Genomic DNA, 17,337 nt, shown 5'->3' with positions numbered 1-17,337 from the left:
CTACATGTGGAACTACATGCTGCTAGGAAGTTCAACCTACATTTTCATAAGTACTTTGGTGAATAGGGAAGCAGAAGTCTGTTGGAAAGCGATTTGCAGTCGCAATCTGGGAGAATGTGGGTCTGACAGGCAGACTAAATCTGAGATGAGTTCCAGTGCGACTCTTGTTGATACAAGTGTTATCCACATGACTCACCCCACTTCTTATTGCGGGGCCTACAGGAATGACCTACAATCCCTAGATAATACAATAAGCATTGGCCAACTCACAAATGGTGAGAAACTGAAATCCCACTCATGGAACAAGACAAATGATTGGCCAGCGAATCACACCTTGCTATATGTTCAACACACAGGAGTCCATCACACATCACCAGCAAACACAACACATAACAGACATATCAACACTTACTGGAGTGGTAGGGGTCCTCAAATGTAGCCACCTCTCCCACAGTGTAGGGTGCCAGTCCACCTGTAAGGCATGAAAGGAAGAAATGTGCTCAGAATCTGTGCACTGACCAACAATTTCAAAGACAAAAAGAATGTGTAAGATGACATAAGTAATTAAAGCCATTCAGACATGATGACACATTTATGACACATAGGTACAATGTACAGAGGGAGAGGGACTTTTGTAAGCCCTCATGTTGTTACAGTTTATTCATTTGATGTGGCCCAGCAATGGTGATTTACACCAAACATAGAGATATGAACCCATGTGCATACCTTTGGACTGCCATCCCTAATTGGAATGTGGCACAACAACTTCAAATACCAGTCTAAGATGTTAGCTGAGGGCACCTTACACCTTTTCCCCATATTTTCAAATCCAGATCTGACATGTATCCAAAAAGATGAAGGACCACAATAATCCCTAACATTCATAGAACTTCCAAAACGCTTTCCTTACATACTCACCAGACACACATGAGACATATGTCTCTGTCATATACAGATTGTGCGTCATATTTTTCGACGCACAGGAGTGAAAATTAGGCCACATCCATATAATAGTAAATAGTCTTTACAATTATTTGGATGTGGCCTAATTTTCACTCCTGTGCGTAGAAAAATATGACGCACAATCTGTATTGGTGAAAAAAATATGACGCATAGCGCTAAAAACGTCAAAATTTCAGGGCATGAACTAGTTTTGGGGATTTTTTTCATTTTAATGTTATGTTACATTTGGGACACAACTGAGATAGGCTGATTGCACCTACTTTGGTGTTGATGGTGTATGTTCACATGTGAGACATCATACTGCAGCAGACTATGACCCGCTACTTCCTTAACAGGATTATGATGCTTGGCTGACGCACTAGATGGCTATATGTGTGTCCTACATATATGTATTTCACAATTTGGGCATGTTTGGCATCAGGCGAGGATAGCAAGGTGACGCACATGAGCACAATACCTCAATGCCTATGGCTCAATGTGTGTGCAGTGGCTACTAATGTAGTTGTTGACCCAGTGTGTGTGCATCACAAGATGTATTATTGCAAATATGCTTGTATGAAAGTGAAGTCAATGTGTCCAAACCTTAGATGCAAGTCATTGTGGAAATGAGAGAGGACATGTGTTAGACATACATGTAGCAACATCCGTTGTGTGCACTTCCAAGATTTTGGGTAATGTAGACACCACAAATGGAAAAGCATGCACCAGATAGATGGCAGACGCTTGTTCATGTCAATGGTCCACAATTTCGCCATCCCATGTCCTAGATTTTTGGTAACTGCTTCCTAGGCACTTGTTGGTGAATCCCATAGTGAGTCAGGCACATGCATAGACGAAGTGGGTACCATGTAATTGGCCCAGACAGCCAAAGGTGAACCACAAATGTATTATGACGCCACAGTTGAGGTCATATAACTGAGCCACAATTATCCAGTGGCTGTGGTGGACCAGCAGACAAGGCAGCACATGTCCACATATTTCCAGTGATCAATTGCACAGATGTGTCTTGTTCATGTGTGTGGTACAATGTTGATCCTGTATATTTTTAGGGCTGTATGTTTTCTCATCATGAGTCAGTGGCAGCTATTCCTGTATCTACTGAGTATCCTTCGGAGATCAATGTGAGTAAAGTTATGAGAACCTACATGGGGATGGCCACACCCTGTCACTGAAGACGTGTAATGAAACTCTCAACAGTGCAACCTTGGTGTGCTGAGTGAGATAATGTCTCAGGTGTCATGTTCCGGCAGGTGTCATTACAACATTTGTACACAGGTTGGCTTCTGAAATTCCCACTGCATCTGGGAACATCATAGCCTCTGTGCTGATTATTCTTGCAGCTATTTACCATGCACGGCCCATCAATATGTTGTGAGCAATGTGATTCAGCGTGTGAACTGTCAGGGTCCTAACATGTGTGGACTTTTCATGGACATTATCAGAGGTTGCTGGTTCTGCTAGTGGCACCGTACCCAATCCCTGCATACGGCCCTGGGACACTGTCACACTTTGTCGTTCATGCATACATGAGACCCAGACAAGGGATAGGCCCTGATTTTGGTATTCAAAGACAATTTAACAAATATGGTACAATTAAAAGGCAGATGATGCTATACAATGTATTTGGGTATGCATTGATGAAGCACATGACAAAATACCCTCTGAGAAATGAGAGGTTTGGTAAAGCAGGTGTGGTACATATGTAGCCACAGGGAATCATTAGGGTAACGCACAGACAGGTGCCAGTCAGGCTGACAGGATGCAGGGTCAATCAGGATCCAGCAGTTTCACAAGTTACATAATCAGTGGTCTGACTAAGACTGTTTGGAGGAGGAACAAGACAGTTGACATGTAAAACTGTGTATGTCCTGTGTTTTTATAGGTGACACATGAACCCAAGGGCTGTGTTACATGGCTTAATTACTAGCAATGCATAACGGTGTATTTGACAAAATGGCAACTTCTATGCTGTTCCAGGCATCAGCAGGGGTAGTGCATGTTGAAATGGGTGGTGTGCATGGAGTTGATCACAGGTGTGTGCTGCATCAGTTTATCACAAGTCCTGTAGGTGAGATTTGCATTCAAATGGCCAACAGTACCTTTCACACGGGAAGCAATCTATAGGTGATAACAGGGCTTAGAAACTACAAGCCAGTGTATTAATTGACCTGACGTCCATGCAGTCAGATGTACTATGACAATGGTATACTATAGGAAAGGGTGTAGCACACTGGATTACTATTGTCAGTCTGTGTGTGTAGAGGAGAGAGGAGGGAATATCGGGGTACACATATTACTATTCCAGGGACCTCTTCAGACAGGTGGGTTGTGACCAGGTGCCTGGGTGTGTCAGGAGTTAGGAAATGGGCTGACATGTACATGGAATGTCATGTGCGCAATGCTTGTCATATGTGTAGGAAAGTACCCTCTTGCCTGGCATGTTACCCCCATTTTTCACTGTATATATGTTGTTTTAGTTGTATGTGTCACTGGGACCCTGGTAACCCAGGGCCCCAGTGCTCATAAGTGTGCCTGAATGTGTTACCTGTGTAGTGACTAACTGTCTCACTGAGGCTCTGCTAATCAGAACCTCAGTGGTTATGCTCTCTCATTTCTTTCAAAATTGTCACTGACAGGCTAGTGACCATTTTTACCAATTTACATTGGCTTACTGAACACCCTTATAATTCCCTAGTATATGGTACTGAGGTACCCAGGGTATTGGGGTTCCAGGAGATCCCTATGGGCTGCAGCATTTCTTTTGCCACCCATAGGGAGCTCTGACAATTCTTACACAGGCCTGCCACTGCAGCCTGAGTGAAATAACGTCCACGTTATTTCACAGCCATTTTACACTGCACTTAAGTAACTTATAAGTCACCTATATGTCTAACCTTTACCTGGTAAAGGTTAGGTGCAAAGTTACTTAGTGTGAGGGCACCCTGGCACTAGCCAAGGTGCCCCCACATTGTTCAGAGCCAATTCACTGAACTTTGTGAGTGCGGGGACACCATTACACGCGTGCACTACATATAGGTCACTACCTATATGTAGCTTCACCATGGTAACTCCGAATATGGCCATGTAACATGTCTATGATCATGGAATTGCCCCCTCTATGCCATCCTGGCATTGTTGGTACAATTCCATGACCCCAGTGGTCTGTAGCACAGACCCTGGTACTGCCAGACTGCCCTTCCTGGGGTTTCACTGCAGCTGCTGCTGCTGCCAACCCCTCAGACAGGCAGCTGCCCTCCTGGGGTCCAGCCAGGCCTGGCCCAGGATGGCAGAACAAAGAACTTCCTCTGAGAGAGGGTGTGACACCCTCTCCCTTTGGAAAATGGTGTGAAGGCAGGGGAGGAGTAGCCTCCCCCAGCCTCTGGAAATGCTTTGTTGGGCACAGATGTTCCCAATTCTGCATAAGCCAGTCTACACCGGTTCAGGGACCCCTTAGCCCCTGCTCTGGCGCGAAACTGGACAAAGGAAAGGGGAGTGACCACTCCCCTGACCTGCACCTCCCCTGGGAGGTGTCCAGAGCTCCTCCAGTGTGCTCCAGACCTCTGCCATCTTGGAAACAGAGGTGCTGCAGGCACACTGGACTGCTCTGAGTGGCCAGTGCCACCAGGTGACGTCAGAGACTCCTGCTGATAGGCTCCTCCAGGTGTTAGTAGCCTTTCCTCTCTCCTAGGTAGCCAAACCCTCTTTTCTGGCTATTTAGGGTCTCTGTCTCTGGGGAAACTTTAGATAACGAATGCATGAGCTCAGCCGAGTTCCTCTGCATCTCTCTCTTCACCTTCTGATAAGGAATCGACCGCTGACTGCGCTGGAAGCCTGCAAACCTGCAACATAGTAGCAAAGACGACTACTGCAACTCTGTAACGCTGATCCTGCAGCCTTCTCGACTGTTTTCCTGCTTGTGCATGCTGTGGGGGTAGCCTGCCTCCTCTCTGCACCAGAAGCTCCGAAGAAATCTCCCGTGGGTCGACGGAATCTTCCCCCTGCAACCGCAGGCACCAAAAAGCTGCATTACCGGTCCCTTGGGTCTCCTCTCAGCACGACGAGCGAGGTCCCTCGAATCCAGCGACGCTGTCCAAGTGACCCCCACAGTCCAGTGACTCTTCAGCCCAAGTTTGGTGGAGGTAAGTCCTTGCCTCACCTCGCTGGGCTGCATTGCTGGGAACCGCGACTTTGCAGCTGCTCCGGCCCCTGTGCCCTTCCGGCGGAAATCCTTCGTGCACAGCCAAGCCTGGGTCCACGGCACTCTAACCTGCATTGCACGACTTTCTAAGTTGGTCTCCGGCGACGTGGGACTCCTTTGTGCAACTTCGGCGAGCACCGTTTCACGCATCCTCGTAGTGCCTGTTTCTGGCACTTCTCCGGGTGCTACCTGCTTTAGTGAGGGCTCTTTGTCTTGTTCGACGTCCCCTCTCTCTGCAGGTCCAATTTGCGACCTCCTGGTCCCTCCTGGGCCCCAGCAGCGTCCAAAAACGCCAAACGCACGATTTGCGTGTAGCAAGGCTTGTTGGCGTCCTTCCGGCGGGAAAACACTTCTGCACGACTCTCCAAGGCGAGAGGGATCCGTCCACCAAAGGGGAAGTCTCTAGCCCTTTTCGTTCCTGCAGAAACCTCAGCTTCTTCTGTCCAGTCGAAGCTTCTTTGCACCCGCAGCTGGCATTTCCTGGGCATCTGCCCATCTCCGACTTGCTTGTGACTTTTGGACTTGGTCCCCTTGTTCCACAGGTACCCTAGATTGGAAATCCACAGTTGTTGCATTGCTGGTTTGTGTCTTTCCTGCATTATTCCTCTAACACGACTCTTTTGTCCTTAGGGGAACTTTAGTGCACTTTGCACTCACTTTTCAGGGTCTTGGGGAGGGTTATTTTTCTAACTCTCACTCTTTTCTAATAGTCCCAGCGACCCTCTACAAGGTCACATAGGTTTGGGGTCCATTCGTTGTTCGCATTCCACTTTTGGAGTATATGGTTTGTGTTGCCCCATCCCTATGTTTCCCCATTGCATCCTATTGTAACTATACATTGTTTGCACTGTTTTCTAAGACTATACTGCATATTTTTGCTATTGTGTATATATATCTTGTGTATATTTCCTATCCTCTCACTGAGGGTACACTCTAAGATACTTTGGCATATTGTCATAAAAATAAAGTACCTTTATTTTTAGTATAACTGTGTATTGTGTTTTCTTATGATATTGTGCATATGACACTAAGTGGTACTGTAGTAGCTTCACACGTCTCCTAGTTCAGCCTAAGCTGCTCTGCTAAGCTACCATTATCTATCAGCCTAAGCTGCTAGACACCCTATACACTAATAAGGGATAACTGGGCCTGGTGCAAGGTGCAAGTACCCCTTGGTACTCACTACAAGCCAGTCCAGCCTCCTACATGGGGCCAGGGGCGCAATGGATAACGCGTCTGACTACGGATCAGAAGATTGTAGGTTCAACTCCTATCTGGCTCGGAAGGGTTGCCAGTCCCTTTTTTCAGGTAATTACTCTTGAGTTGTTAATTATCTCAGCCTTCTTGTAGGATGAACATTCCGGTGCAGGATGTGTCCAGCAATCGTTCCGTGGTAAGGAGGCTGTGATAGCAACTGTGGCAAGTCGAAAGTTTAATTATTGTACTGGATTCTATGAGCCTGACCTTTGAATGTTTCCCAAGCCTAAGCTTTTTGAACAAGAGAGGAAAACTTCACAACATGTGTTTTCTGGAGTGAAAATAGTTTTACTTCAAGGGTTGAGATGCGGGTCGCAGGGGATCTAAAAAATTGGTTGTGCAGGATTGGTAGGAACAACTGTTCAAGACACATGCCTTTTAGAACTCTCTTGAAAACTATAGAAATAAGCCCCGTGTGAAAAGGCCCCGGGTGAAAGGGATAACAGGCCTTCTTTTGGATCTGAAGACTGCAGGTTTGAACCCTACGTAGACCTTGCACTTTTTCATCTTTTGCGCTTTTTTAATCAGTAGGCTGCAGTTTAATGCTCATCAGTACTACTACTCTTGGGCACAGGCAGATGTCATTCGATTGATGGCAGCCTCAATAACAAAGCAGGGGACGGCGGGCACACAATTATATGCACAATGAGGCAATGTCTTTGATTTGGTGGAAGAGAATTAGAATGCCTAGGTAGGGGGCGAAAAGTTACACTGCCTATGAAGGCAACCATTCTTGGAAAGAGCCTGCTTGCAGATGAAAGGAACATTTACCTCCAAAGAATCAATATCGTAAACAGCTCTCAAGGAAATACTACTGACTGGTGGAAGAGAAAGACTGTGGAGCAAGTACTTCCCGAACCATGGGCATTTCTGAGAGAAATGGGGGGAATGATTTCAAATGTTGCCCAGGCGTGGGTGTTGAAAAGTCCATCATAACCCCCCAGTAAATCTGAATTTTGAAACAGCCACGCGTTCACCATAAAGGGGTGCGCTGGTCTGGGATTTCAACAGGGGTCCTTGATCCTTCAAACAAGGTATCAAGGTCGTTAACACAGATGTGTGCCAGAGTCTGTGTGTGTGTGCGCTTGCACTTGATAGATGGCCCTTTTATTTTTGTGAGAATCATAATGCACTGAGCCAGTTCCTTGTTATCCATAGGCCAACACCTGACACACCCAGATGGAACCCAAGGCGGGGAGAGAGGTGGGTTAGAGCAGTTTCAAGAGCATTGTGCTCTTTCTGCCTTCTGCCCCTCTCATCCCCGATCGGCCAAAACCTCTCTAAAAGGCTGCAGGGTGAACATTTCATGGACCTCAGAAACTGAGGGAGGCCCGCCCAATGGGTCCTCCAAGGACCTATAGAACCCGGTGCTTCCCCTGGCCTGGTATTTCGAGCTTCCCCGAGCAATCTGGTGGCAAGGCTGACTTTAGCAGTCCTGCTGAAAAGGGGGTTCCCATATGGCCCAGAGGCCATCATTTGCATAGGCCCTGCCCTTCTCTCTGCTCTGTCCTGCTTCCCACAAAGCAATGCGTCACTGGCAACAGTATAGAGTTGGGGGGCGGGGTGAAGGATAATGACAGGGAGGCTAGAAAATTGAAAGAAAGGTCACTGAAGTGCTGAAGTCTTCCTTGCTAAATGCAGCAGGGCACTGGCATTGGCCTGCAGGAGCAGTTAAAGGCTTACCTTTTCTACTGCAGTGGTAAACACCTTAAGAATGTTGAGGGGAGGGCAATTCAAAAATACAAATGGAAAGGAAGGCACTGGAAGTTGCTGTATTATTACAAGAAGACTTGCAAACAAAGGACCTTTCTCTCTCGAAAGCTGTTAAAAATATGGAACGCTTCACAAATTTGCGTGTCATCCTTGCGCAGGGGCCATGCTAATCTTCTCTGTATCGTTCCAATTTTAGTATATGTGCCGCCGAAGCAAGCACACTTCATGCGAGAGCTTTCAATGTATATACACTCCCTGAATCTGCAGGCTTCAGACGTAGGGTGGCCTGAAAGTGCTGAGTGGATGGTCCAGTAAGCATTCAATTCTGAGACACATGGCAATAAGGCATGAGGCGTAACAATCCACTTCTATTCCCTATATTTGTGGTCCAAATCTTCACACATTGGAAGTATCTTCATTACGCCAGGTTGCAAAGGCTCATGGTCCAGACTACAGGCAAAGTGCATTGTGACATCACACTTCCTGGGGAACGTTGATGGAAAAGGTGAGTCAGCTGCACAGTAGGCTAGGTGAAGGCTTGTGGGAGTGGAATGGTGTTGTGGTGGGTTCCAGGGCAAAGAGAGCATATGTCAAGGTGTCTTAATTTTCACCTGTATTTGAATAGTAAACGCCTTAGTGTTGTACTGGCCTGCTTACTAAGGAGTCCTCAGGCTCAGCCCCATACAGCTGTGGAACTGATGATGTTGAACCAGACTCTGTAAGAAACTGACGCTTATTTAAAATGTTTCTTTGCTGCTGGGTCTGCTTGGACTGGCGCTTATGTCCTTTTCTCTCCTAGGGTCCTTGGTGTAAGTTACGAAAACCTGACAGAACGTAACTTCAGTGGGGCAGGTAAGTTCACTTGCAGCTTCAGTGTGCGTTGTAAATGTGGTTACATATTGTGATAGAATGACGTTTTAAAACACAGACACACACACACACGAGGGCACGCATTCTCTAGCACTCTCTGAAGGACAAGGGGGAAAGTGCTCTTATGTGGGGCCAGTGGGGCAATGGATAACGCGTCTGACTACGGATCAGAAGATTGTAGGTTCGACTCCTATCTGGCTCTAAAGGGTTGCCAGTCCCTTTTTTCAGGTAATTACTCTTGAGTTGTTAATTATCTCAGCCTTCTTGTAGGATGAACATTCCGGTGCAGGATGTGTCCAGCAATCGTTCCGTGGTAAGGAGGCTGTGATAACAACTGTGGCAAGTCGAAAGTTTAATTATTGTACTGGATTCTATGAGCCTGACCTTTGAATGTTTCCCAAGCCTAAGCTTTTTGAACAAGAGAGGAAAACTTCACAACATGTGTTTTCTGGAGTGAAAATAGTTTTACTTCAAGGGTTGAGATGCGGGTCGCAGGGGATCTAAAAAATTGGTTGTGCAGGATTGGTAGGAACAACTGTTCAAGACACATGCCTTTTAGAACTCTCTTGAAAACTATAGAAATAAACCCTGTGTGAAAAGGCCCCGGGTGAAAGGGATAACAGGCCTTCTTTTGGATCTGAAGATTGCAGGTTTGAACCCTACGTAGACCTTGAACTTTTTCATTTTTTGCGCTTTTTTAATCAGTAGGCTGCAGTTTAATGCTCATCAGTACTACTACTCTTGGGCACAGGCAGATGTCATTCGATTGATGGCAGCCTCAATAACAAAGCAGGGGACGGCGGGCACACAATTATATGCACAATGAGGCAATGTCTTTGATTTGGTGGAAGAGAATTAGAATGCCTAATTAGGGGGCGAAAAGTTACACTGCCTATGAAGGCAACCATTCTTGGAAAGAGCCTGCTTGCAGATGAAAGGAACATTTACCTCCAAAGAATCAATATCGTAAACAGCTCTCAAGGAAATACTACTGACTGGTGGAAGAGAAAGACTGTGGAGCAAGTACTTCCCGAACCATGGGCATTTCTGAGAGAAATGGGGGGAATGATTTCAAATGTTGCCCAGGCGTGGGTGTTGAAAAGTCCATCATAACCCCCCAGTAAATCTGAATTTTGAAACAGCCACGCGTTCACCATAAAGGGGTGCGCTGGTCTGGGATTTCAACAGGGGTCCTTGATCCTTCAAACAAGGTATCAAGGTTGTTAACACAGATGTGTGCCAGAGTCTGTGTGTGTGTGCGCTTGCACTTGATAGATGGCCCTTTTATTTTTGTGAGAATCATAATGCACTGAGCAAGTTCCTTGTTATCCATAGGCCAACACCTGACACACCCAGATGGAACCCAAGGCGGGGAGAGAGGTGGGTTAGAGCAGTTTCAAGAGCATTGTGCTCTTTCTGCCTTCTGCCCCTCTCATCCCCGATCGGCCACAACCTCTCTAAAAGGCTGCAGGGTGAACATTTCATGGACCTCAGAAACTGAGGGAGGCCGGCCCAATGGGTCCTCCAAGGACCTATAGAACCCGGTGCCTCCCCTGGCCTGGTATTTCCAGCTTCCCCGAGCAATCTGGTGGCAAGGCTGACTTTAGCAGTCCTGCTGAAAAGGGGGTTCCCATATGGCCCAGAGGCCATCATTTGCATAGGCCCTGCCCTTCTCTCTGCTCTGTCCTGCTTCCCACAAAGCAATGCGTCACTGGCAACAGTACAGAGTTGGGGGGCGGGGTGAAGGATAATGACAGGGAGGCTGGAAAATTGAAAGAAAGGTCACTGAAGTGCTGAAGTCTTCCTTGCTAAATGCAGCAGGGCACTGGCATTGGCCTGCAGGAGCAGTTAAAGGCTTACCTTTTCTACTGCAGTGGTAAACACCTTAAGAATGTTGAGGGGAGGGCAATTCAAAAATACAAATGGAAAGGAAGGCACTGGAAGTTGCTGTATTATTACAAGAAGACTTGCAAACAAAGGACCTTTCTCTCTCTAAAGCTGTTAAAAATATGGAACGCTTCACGAATTTGCGTGTCATCCTTGCGCAGGGGCCATGCTAATCTTCTCTGTATCGTTCCAATTTTAGTATATGTGCCGCCGAAGCAAGCACACTTCATGCGAGAGCTTTCAATGTATATACACTCCCTGAATCTGCAGGCTTCAGACGTAGGGTGGCCTGAAAGCGCTGAGTGGATGGTCCAGTAAGCATTCAATTCTGAGACACATGGCAATAAGGCATGAGGCGTAACAATCCACTTCTATTCCCTACATTTGTGGTCCAAATCTTCACACATTGGAAGCATCTTCATTACGCCAGGTTGCAAAGGCTCATGGTCCAGACTACAGGCAAAGTGCATTGTGACATCACACTTCCTGGGGAACGTTGATGGAAAAGGTGAGTCAGCTGCACAGTAGGCTAGGTGAAGGCTTGTGGGAGTGGAATGGTGTTGTGGTGGGTTCCAGGGCAAAGAGAGCATATGACAAGGTGTCTTAATTTTCACCTGTATTTGAATAGTAAACGCCTTAGTGTTGTACTGGCCTGCTTACTAAGGAGTCCTCAGGCTCAGCCCCATACAGCTGTGGAACTGATGATGTTGAACCAGACTCTGTAAGAAACTGACGCTTATTTAAAATGTTTCTTTGCTGCTGGGTCTGCTTGGACTGGCGCTTATGTCCTTTTCTCTCCTAGGGTCCTTGGTGTAAGTTACGAAAACCTGACAGAACGTAACTTCAGTGGGGCAGGTAAGTTCACTTGCAGCTTCAGTGTGCGTTGTAAATGTGGTTACATATTGTGATAGAATGACGTTTTAAAACACAGACACACACACACACGAGGGCACGCATTCTCTAGCACTCTCTGAAGGACAAGGGGGAAAGTGCTCTTATGTGGGGCCAGTGGGGCAATGGATAACGCGTCTGACTACGGATCAGAAGATTGTAGGTTCGACTCCTATCTGGCTCGGAAGGGTTGCCAGTCCCTTTTTTCAGGTAATTACTCTTGAGTTGTTAATTATCTCAGCCTTCTTGTAGGATGAACATTCCGGTGCAGGATGTGTCCAGCAATCGTTCCGTGGTAAGGAGGCTGTGATAGCAACTGTGGCAAGTCGAAAGTTTAATTATTGTACTGGATTCTATGAGCCTGACCTTTGAATGTTTCCCAAGCCTAAACTTTTTGAACAAGAGAGGAAAACTTCACAACATGTGTTTTCTGGAGTGAAAATAGTTTTACTTCAAGGGTTGAGATGCGGGTCGCAGGGGATCTAAAAAATTGGTTGTGCAGGATTGGTAGGAACAACTGTTCAAGACACATGCCTTTTAGAACTCTCTTGAAAACTATAGAAATAAGCCCCGTGTGAAAAGGCCCCGGGTGAAAGGGATAACAGGCCTTCTTTTGGATCTGAAGACTGCAGGTTTGAACCCTACGTAGACCTTGCACTTTTTCATCTTTTGCGCTTTTTTAATCAGTAGGCTGCAGTTTAATGCTCATCAGTACTACTACTCTTGGGCACAGGCAGATGTCATTCGATTGATGGCAGCCTCAATAACAAAGCAGGGGACGGCGGGCACACAATTATATGCACAATGAGGCAATGTCTTTGATTTGGTGGAAGAGAATTAGAATGCCTAGGTAGGGGTCGAAAAGTTACACTGCCTCTGAAGGCAACCATTCTTGGAAAGAGCCTGCTTGCAGATGAAAGGAACATTTACCTCCAAAGAATCAATATCGTAAACAGCTCTCAAGGAAATACTACTGACTGGTGGAAGAGAAAGACTGTGGAGCAAGTACTTCCCGAACCATGGGCATTTCTGAGAGAAATGGGGGGAATGATTTCAAATGTTGCCCAAGCGTGGGTGTTGAAATGTCCATCATAACCCCCCAGTAAATCTGAATTTTGAAACAGCCACGCGTTCACCATAAAGGGGTGCGCTGGTCTGGGATTTCAACAGGGGTCCTTGATCCTTCAAACAAGGTATCAAGGTCGTTAACACAGATGTGTGCCAGAGTCTGTGTGTGTGTGCGCTTGCACTTGATAGATGGCCCTTTTATTTTTGTGAGAATCATAATGCACTGAGCCAGTTCCTTGTTATCCATAGGCCAACACCTGACACACCCAGATGGAACCCAAGGCGGGGAGAGAGGTGGGTTAGAGCAGTTTCAAGAGCATTGTGCTCTTTCTGCCTTCTGCCCCTCTCATCCCCGATCGGCCAAAACCTCTCTAAAAGGCTGCAGGGTGAACATTTCATGGAGCTCAGAAACTGAGGGAGGCCGGCCCAATGGGTCCTCCAAGGACCTATAGAACCCGGTGCCTCCCCTGGCCTAGTATTTCCAGCTTCCCCGAGCAATCTGGTGGCAAGGCTGACTTTAGCAGTCCTGCTGAAAAGGGGGTTCCCATATGGCCCAGAGGCCATCATTTGCATAGGCCCTACCCTTCTCTCTGCTCTGTCCTGCTTCCCACAAAGCAATGCGTCACTGGCAACAGTATAGAGTTGGGGGGCGGGGTGAAGGATAATGACAGGGAGGCTGGAAAATTGAAAGAAAGGTCACTGAAGTGCTGAAGTCTTCCTTGCTAAATGCAGCTGGGCACTGGCATTGGCCTGCAGGAGCAGTTAAAGGCTTACCTTTTCTACTGCAGTGGTAAACACCTTAAGAATGTTGAGGGGAGGGCAATTCAAAAATACAAATGGAAAGGAAGGCACTGGAAGTTGCTGTATTATTACAAGAAGACTTGCAAACAAAGGACCTTTCTCTCTCTAAAGCTGTTAAAAATAAGGAACGCTTCACGAATTTGCGTGTCATCCTTGCGCAGGGGCCATGCTAATCTTCTCTGTATCGTTCCAATTTTAGTATATGTGCCGCCGAAGCAAGCACACTTCATGGGAGAGCTTTCAATGTATATACACTCCCTGAATCTGCAGGCTTCAGACGTAGGGTGGCCTGAAAGCGCTGAGTGGATGGTCCAGTAAGCATTCAATTCTGAGACACATGGCAATAAGGCATGAGGCGTAACAATCCACTTCTATTCCCTATATTTGTGGTCCAAATCTTCACACATTGGAAGCATCTTCATTACGCCAGGTTGCAAAGGCTCATGGTCCAGACTACAGGCAAAGTGCATTGTGACATCACACTTCCTGGGGAACGTTGATGGAAAAGGTGAGTCAGCTGCACAGTAGGCTAGGTGAAGGCTTGTGGGAGTGGAATGGTGTTGTGGTGGGTTCCAGGGCAAAGAGAGCATATGACAAGGTGTCTTAATTTTCACCTGTATTTGAATAGTAAACGCCTTAGTGTTGTACTGGCCTGCTTACTAAGGAGTCCTCAGGCTCAGCCCCATACAGCTGTGGAACTGATGATGTTGAACCAGACTCTGTAAGAAACTGACGCTTATTTAAAATGTTTCTTTGCTGCTGGGTCTGCTTGGACTGGCGCTTATGTCCTTTTCTCTCCTAGGGTCCTTGGTGTAAGTTACGAAAACCTGACAGAACGTAACTTCAGTGGGGCAGGTAAGTTCACTTGCAGCTTCAGTGTGCGTTGTAAATGTGGTTACATATTGTGATAGAATGACGTTTTAAAACACAGACACACACACACACGAGGGCACGCATTCTCTAGCACTCTCTGAAGGACAAGGGGGAAAGTGCTCTTATGTGGGGCCAGTGGGGCAATGGATAACGCGTCTGACTACGGATCAGAAGATTGTAGGTTCGACTCCTATCTGGCTCGGAAGGGTTGCCAGTCCCTTTTTTCAGGTAATTACTCTTGAGTTGTTAATTATCTCAGCCTTCTTGTAGGATGAACATTCCGGTGCAGGATGTGTCCAGCAATCGTTCCGTGGTAAGGAGGCTGTGATAGCAACTGTGGCAAGTCGAAAGTTTAATTATTGTACTGGATTCTATGAGCCTGACCTTTGAATGTTTCCCAAGCCTAAGCTTTTTGAACAAGAGAGGAAAACTTCACAACATGTGTTTTCTGGAGTGAAAATAGTTTTACTTCAAGGGTTGAGATGCGGGTCGCAGGGGATCTAAAAAATTGGTTGTGCAGGATTGGTAGGAACAACTGTTCAAGACACATGCCTTTTAGAACTCTCTTGAAAACTATAGAAATAAGCCCCGTGTGAAAAGGCCCCAGGTGAAAGGGATAACAGGCCTTCTTTTGGATCTGAAGACTGCAGGTTTGAACCCTACGTAGACCTCGCACTTTTTCATCTTTTGCGCTTTTTTAATCAGTAGGCTGCAGTTTAATGCTCATCAGTACTACTACTCTTGGGCACAGGCAGATGTCATTCGATTGATGGCAGCCTCAATAACAAAGCAGGGGACGGCGGGCACACAATTATATGCACAATGAGGCAATGTCTTTGATTTGGTGGAAGAGAATTAGAATGCCTAATTAGGGGGCGAAAAGTTACACTGCCTATGAAGGCAACCATTCTTGGAAAGAGCCTGCTTGCAGATGAAAGGAACATTTACCTCCAAAGAATCAATATCGTAAACAGCTCTCAAGGAAATACTACTGACTGGTGGAAGAGAAAGACTGTGGAGCAAGTACTTCCCGAACCATGGGCATTTCTGAGAGAAATGGGGGGAATGATTTCAAATGTTGCCCAGGCGTGGGTGTTGAAAAGTCCATCATAACCCCCCAGTAAATCTGAATTTTGAAACAGCCACGCGTTCACCATAAAGGGGTGCGCTGGTCTGGGATTTCAACAGGGGTCCTTGATCCTTCAAACAAGGTATCAAGGTCGTTAACACAGATGTGTGCCAGAGTCTGTGTGTGTGTGCGCTTGCACTTGATAGATGGCCCTTTTATTTTTGTGAGAATCATAATGCACTGAGCCAGTTCCTTGTTATCCATAGGCCAACACCTGACACACCCAGATGGAACCCAAGGCGGGGAGAGAGGTGGGTTAGAGCAGTTTCAAGAGCATTGTGCTCTTTCTGCCTTCTGCCTTCTGCCTTCTGCCTTCTGCCTTCTGCCTTCTGCCTTCTGCCTTCTGCCTTCTGCCTTCTGCCTTCTGCCTTCTGCCACGATCGGCCTCGATCGGCCAAAACCTCTCTAAAAGGCTGCAGGGTGAACATTTCATGGACCTCAGAAACTGAGGGAGGCCGGCCCAATGGGTCCTCCAAGGACCTATAGAACCCGGTGCCTCCCCTGGCCTGGTATTTCCAGCTTCCCCGAGCAATCTGGTGGCAAGGCTGACTTTAGCAGTCCTGCTGAAAAGGGGGTTCCCATATGGCCCAGAGGCCATCATTTGCATAGGCCCTGCCCTTCTCTCTGCTCTGTCCTGCTTCCCACAAAGCAATGCGTCACTGGCAACAGTATAGAGTTGGGGGGCGGGGTGAAGGATAATGACAGGGAGGCTGGAAAATTGAAAGAAAGGTCACTGAAGTGCTGAAGTCTTCCTTGCTAAATGCAGCAGGGCACTGGCATTGGCCTGCAGGAGTAGTTAAAGGCTTACCTTTTCTACTGCAGTGGTAAACACCTTAAGAATGTTGAGGGGAGGGCAATTCAAAAATACAAATGGAAAGGAAGGCACTGGAAGTTGCTGTATTATTACAAGAAGACTTGCAAACAAAGGACCTTTCTCTCTCTAAAGCTGTTAAAAATATGGAACGCTTCACGAATTTGCGTGTCATCCTTGCTCAGGGGCCATGCTAATCTTCTCTGTATCTTTCCAATTTTAGTATATGTGCCGCCGAAGCAAGCACACTTCATGGGAGAGCTTTCAATGTATATACACTCCCTGAATCTGCAGGCTTCAGACGTAGGGTGGCCTGAAAGCGCTGAGTGGATGGTCCAGTAAGCATTCAATTCTGAGACACATGGCAATAAGGCATGAGGCGTAACAATCCACTTCTATTCCCTATATTTGTGGTCCAAATCTTCACACATTGGAAGCATCTTCATTACGCCAGGTTGCAAAGGCTCATGGTCCAGACTACAGGCAAAGTGCATTGTGACATCACACTTCCTGGGGAACGTTGATGGAAAAGGTGAGTCAGCTGCACAGTAGGCTAGGTGAAGGCTTGTGGGAGTGGAATGGTGTTGTGGTGGGTTCCAGGGCAAAGAGAGCATATGACAAGGTGTCTTAATTTTCACCTGTATTTGAATAGTAAACGCCTTAGTGTTGTACTGGCCTGCTTACTAAGGAGTCCTCAGGCTCAGCCCCATACAGCTGTGGAACTGATGATGTTGAACCAGACTCTGTAAGAAACTGACGCTTATTTAAAATGTTTCTTTGCTGCTGGGTCTGCTTGGACTGGCGCTTATGTCCTTTTCTCTCCTAGGGTCCTTGGTGTAAGTTACGAAAACCTGACAGAACGTAACTTCAGTGGGG

At 46.8% G+C, this 17,337-nt stretch overlaps 4 non-coding genes across 4 annotated transcripts; all 4 read right to left on the bottom strand.

Annotated features, from left to right (window-relative positions):
• Positions 1–8,244: 8,244 nt before the first annotated feature.
• On the bottom strand, positions 8,245–8,351 carry LOC138297856 (U6 spliceosomal RNA). Its single transcript, XR_011204394.1, has one exon. It is a non-coding gene; the product is annotated as a U6 spliceosomal RNA (small nuclear RNA).
• Positions 8,352–11,004: 2,653 nt separating this feature from the next.
• On the bottom strand, positions 11,005–11,111 carry LOC138297855 (U6 spliceosomal RNA). The gene has a single exon (XR_011204393.1). It is a non-coding gene; the product is annotated as a U6 spliceosomal RNA (small nuclear RNA).
• Positions 11,112–13,764: 2,653 nt separating this feature from the next.
• On the bottom strand, positions 13,765–13,871 carry LOC138297877 (U6 spliceosomal RNA). The gene has a single exon (XR_011204414.1). It is a non-coding gene; the product is annotated as a U6 spliceosomal RNA (small nuclear RNA).
• Positions 13,872–16,601: 2,730 nt separating this feature from the next.
• LOC138297931 (U6 spliceosomal RNA) lies at positions 16,602–16,708 on the bottom strand. The gene has a single exon (XR_011204469.1). It is a non-coding gene; the product is annotated as a U6 spliceosomal RNA (small nuclear RNA).
• Between the last annotated feature and the right edge of the window lie 629 nt (positions 16,709–17,337).

This window comes from Pleurodeles waltl, chromosome 5 (assembly GCF_031143425.1).
Source record: "Pleurodeles waltl isolate 20211129_DDA chromosome 5, aPleWal1.hap1.20221129, whole genome shotgun sequence".
Taxonomy (NCBI): Eukaryota; Metazoa; Chordata; class Amphibia; order Caudata; family Salamandridae; genus Pleurodeles; species Pleurodeles waltl.
This window is presented reverse-complemented; position numbering and strand designations above follow the sequence as displayed.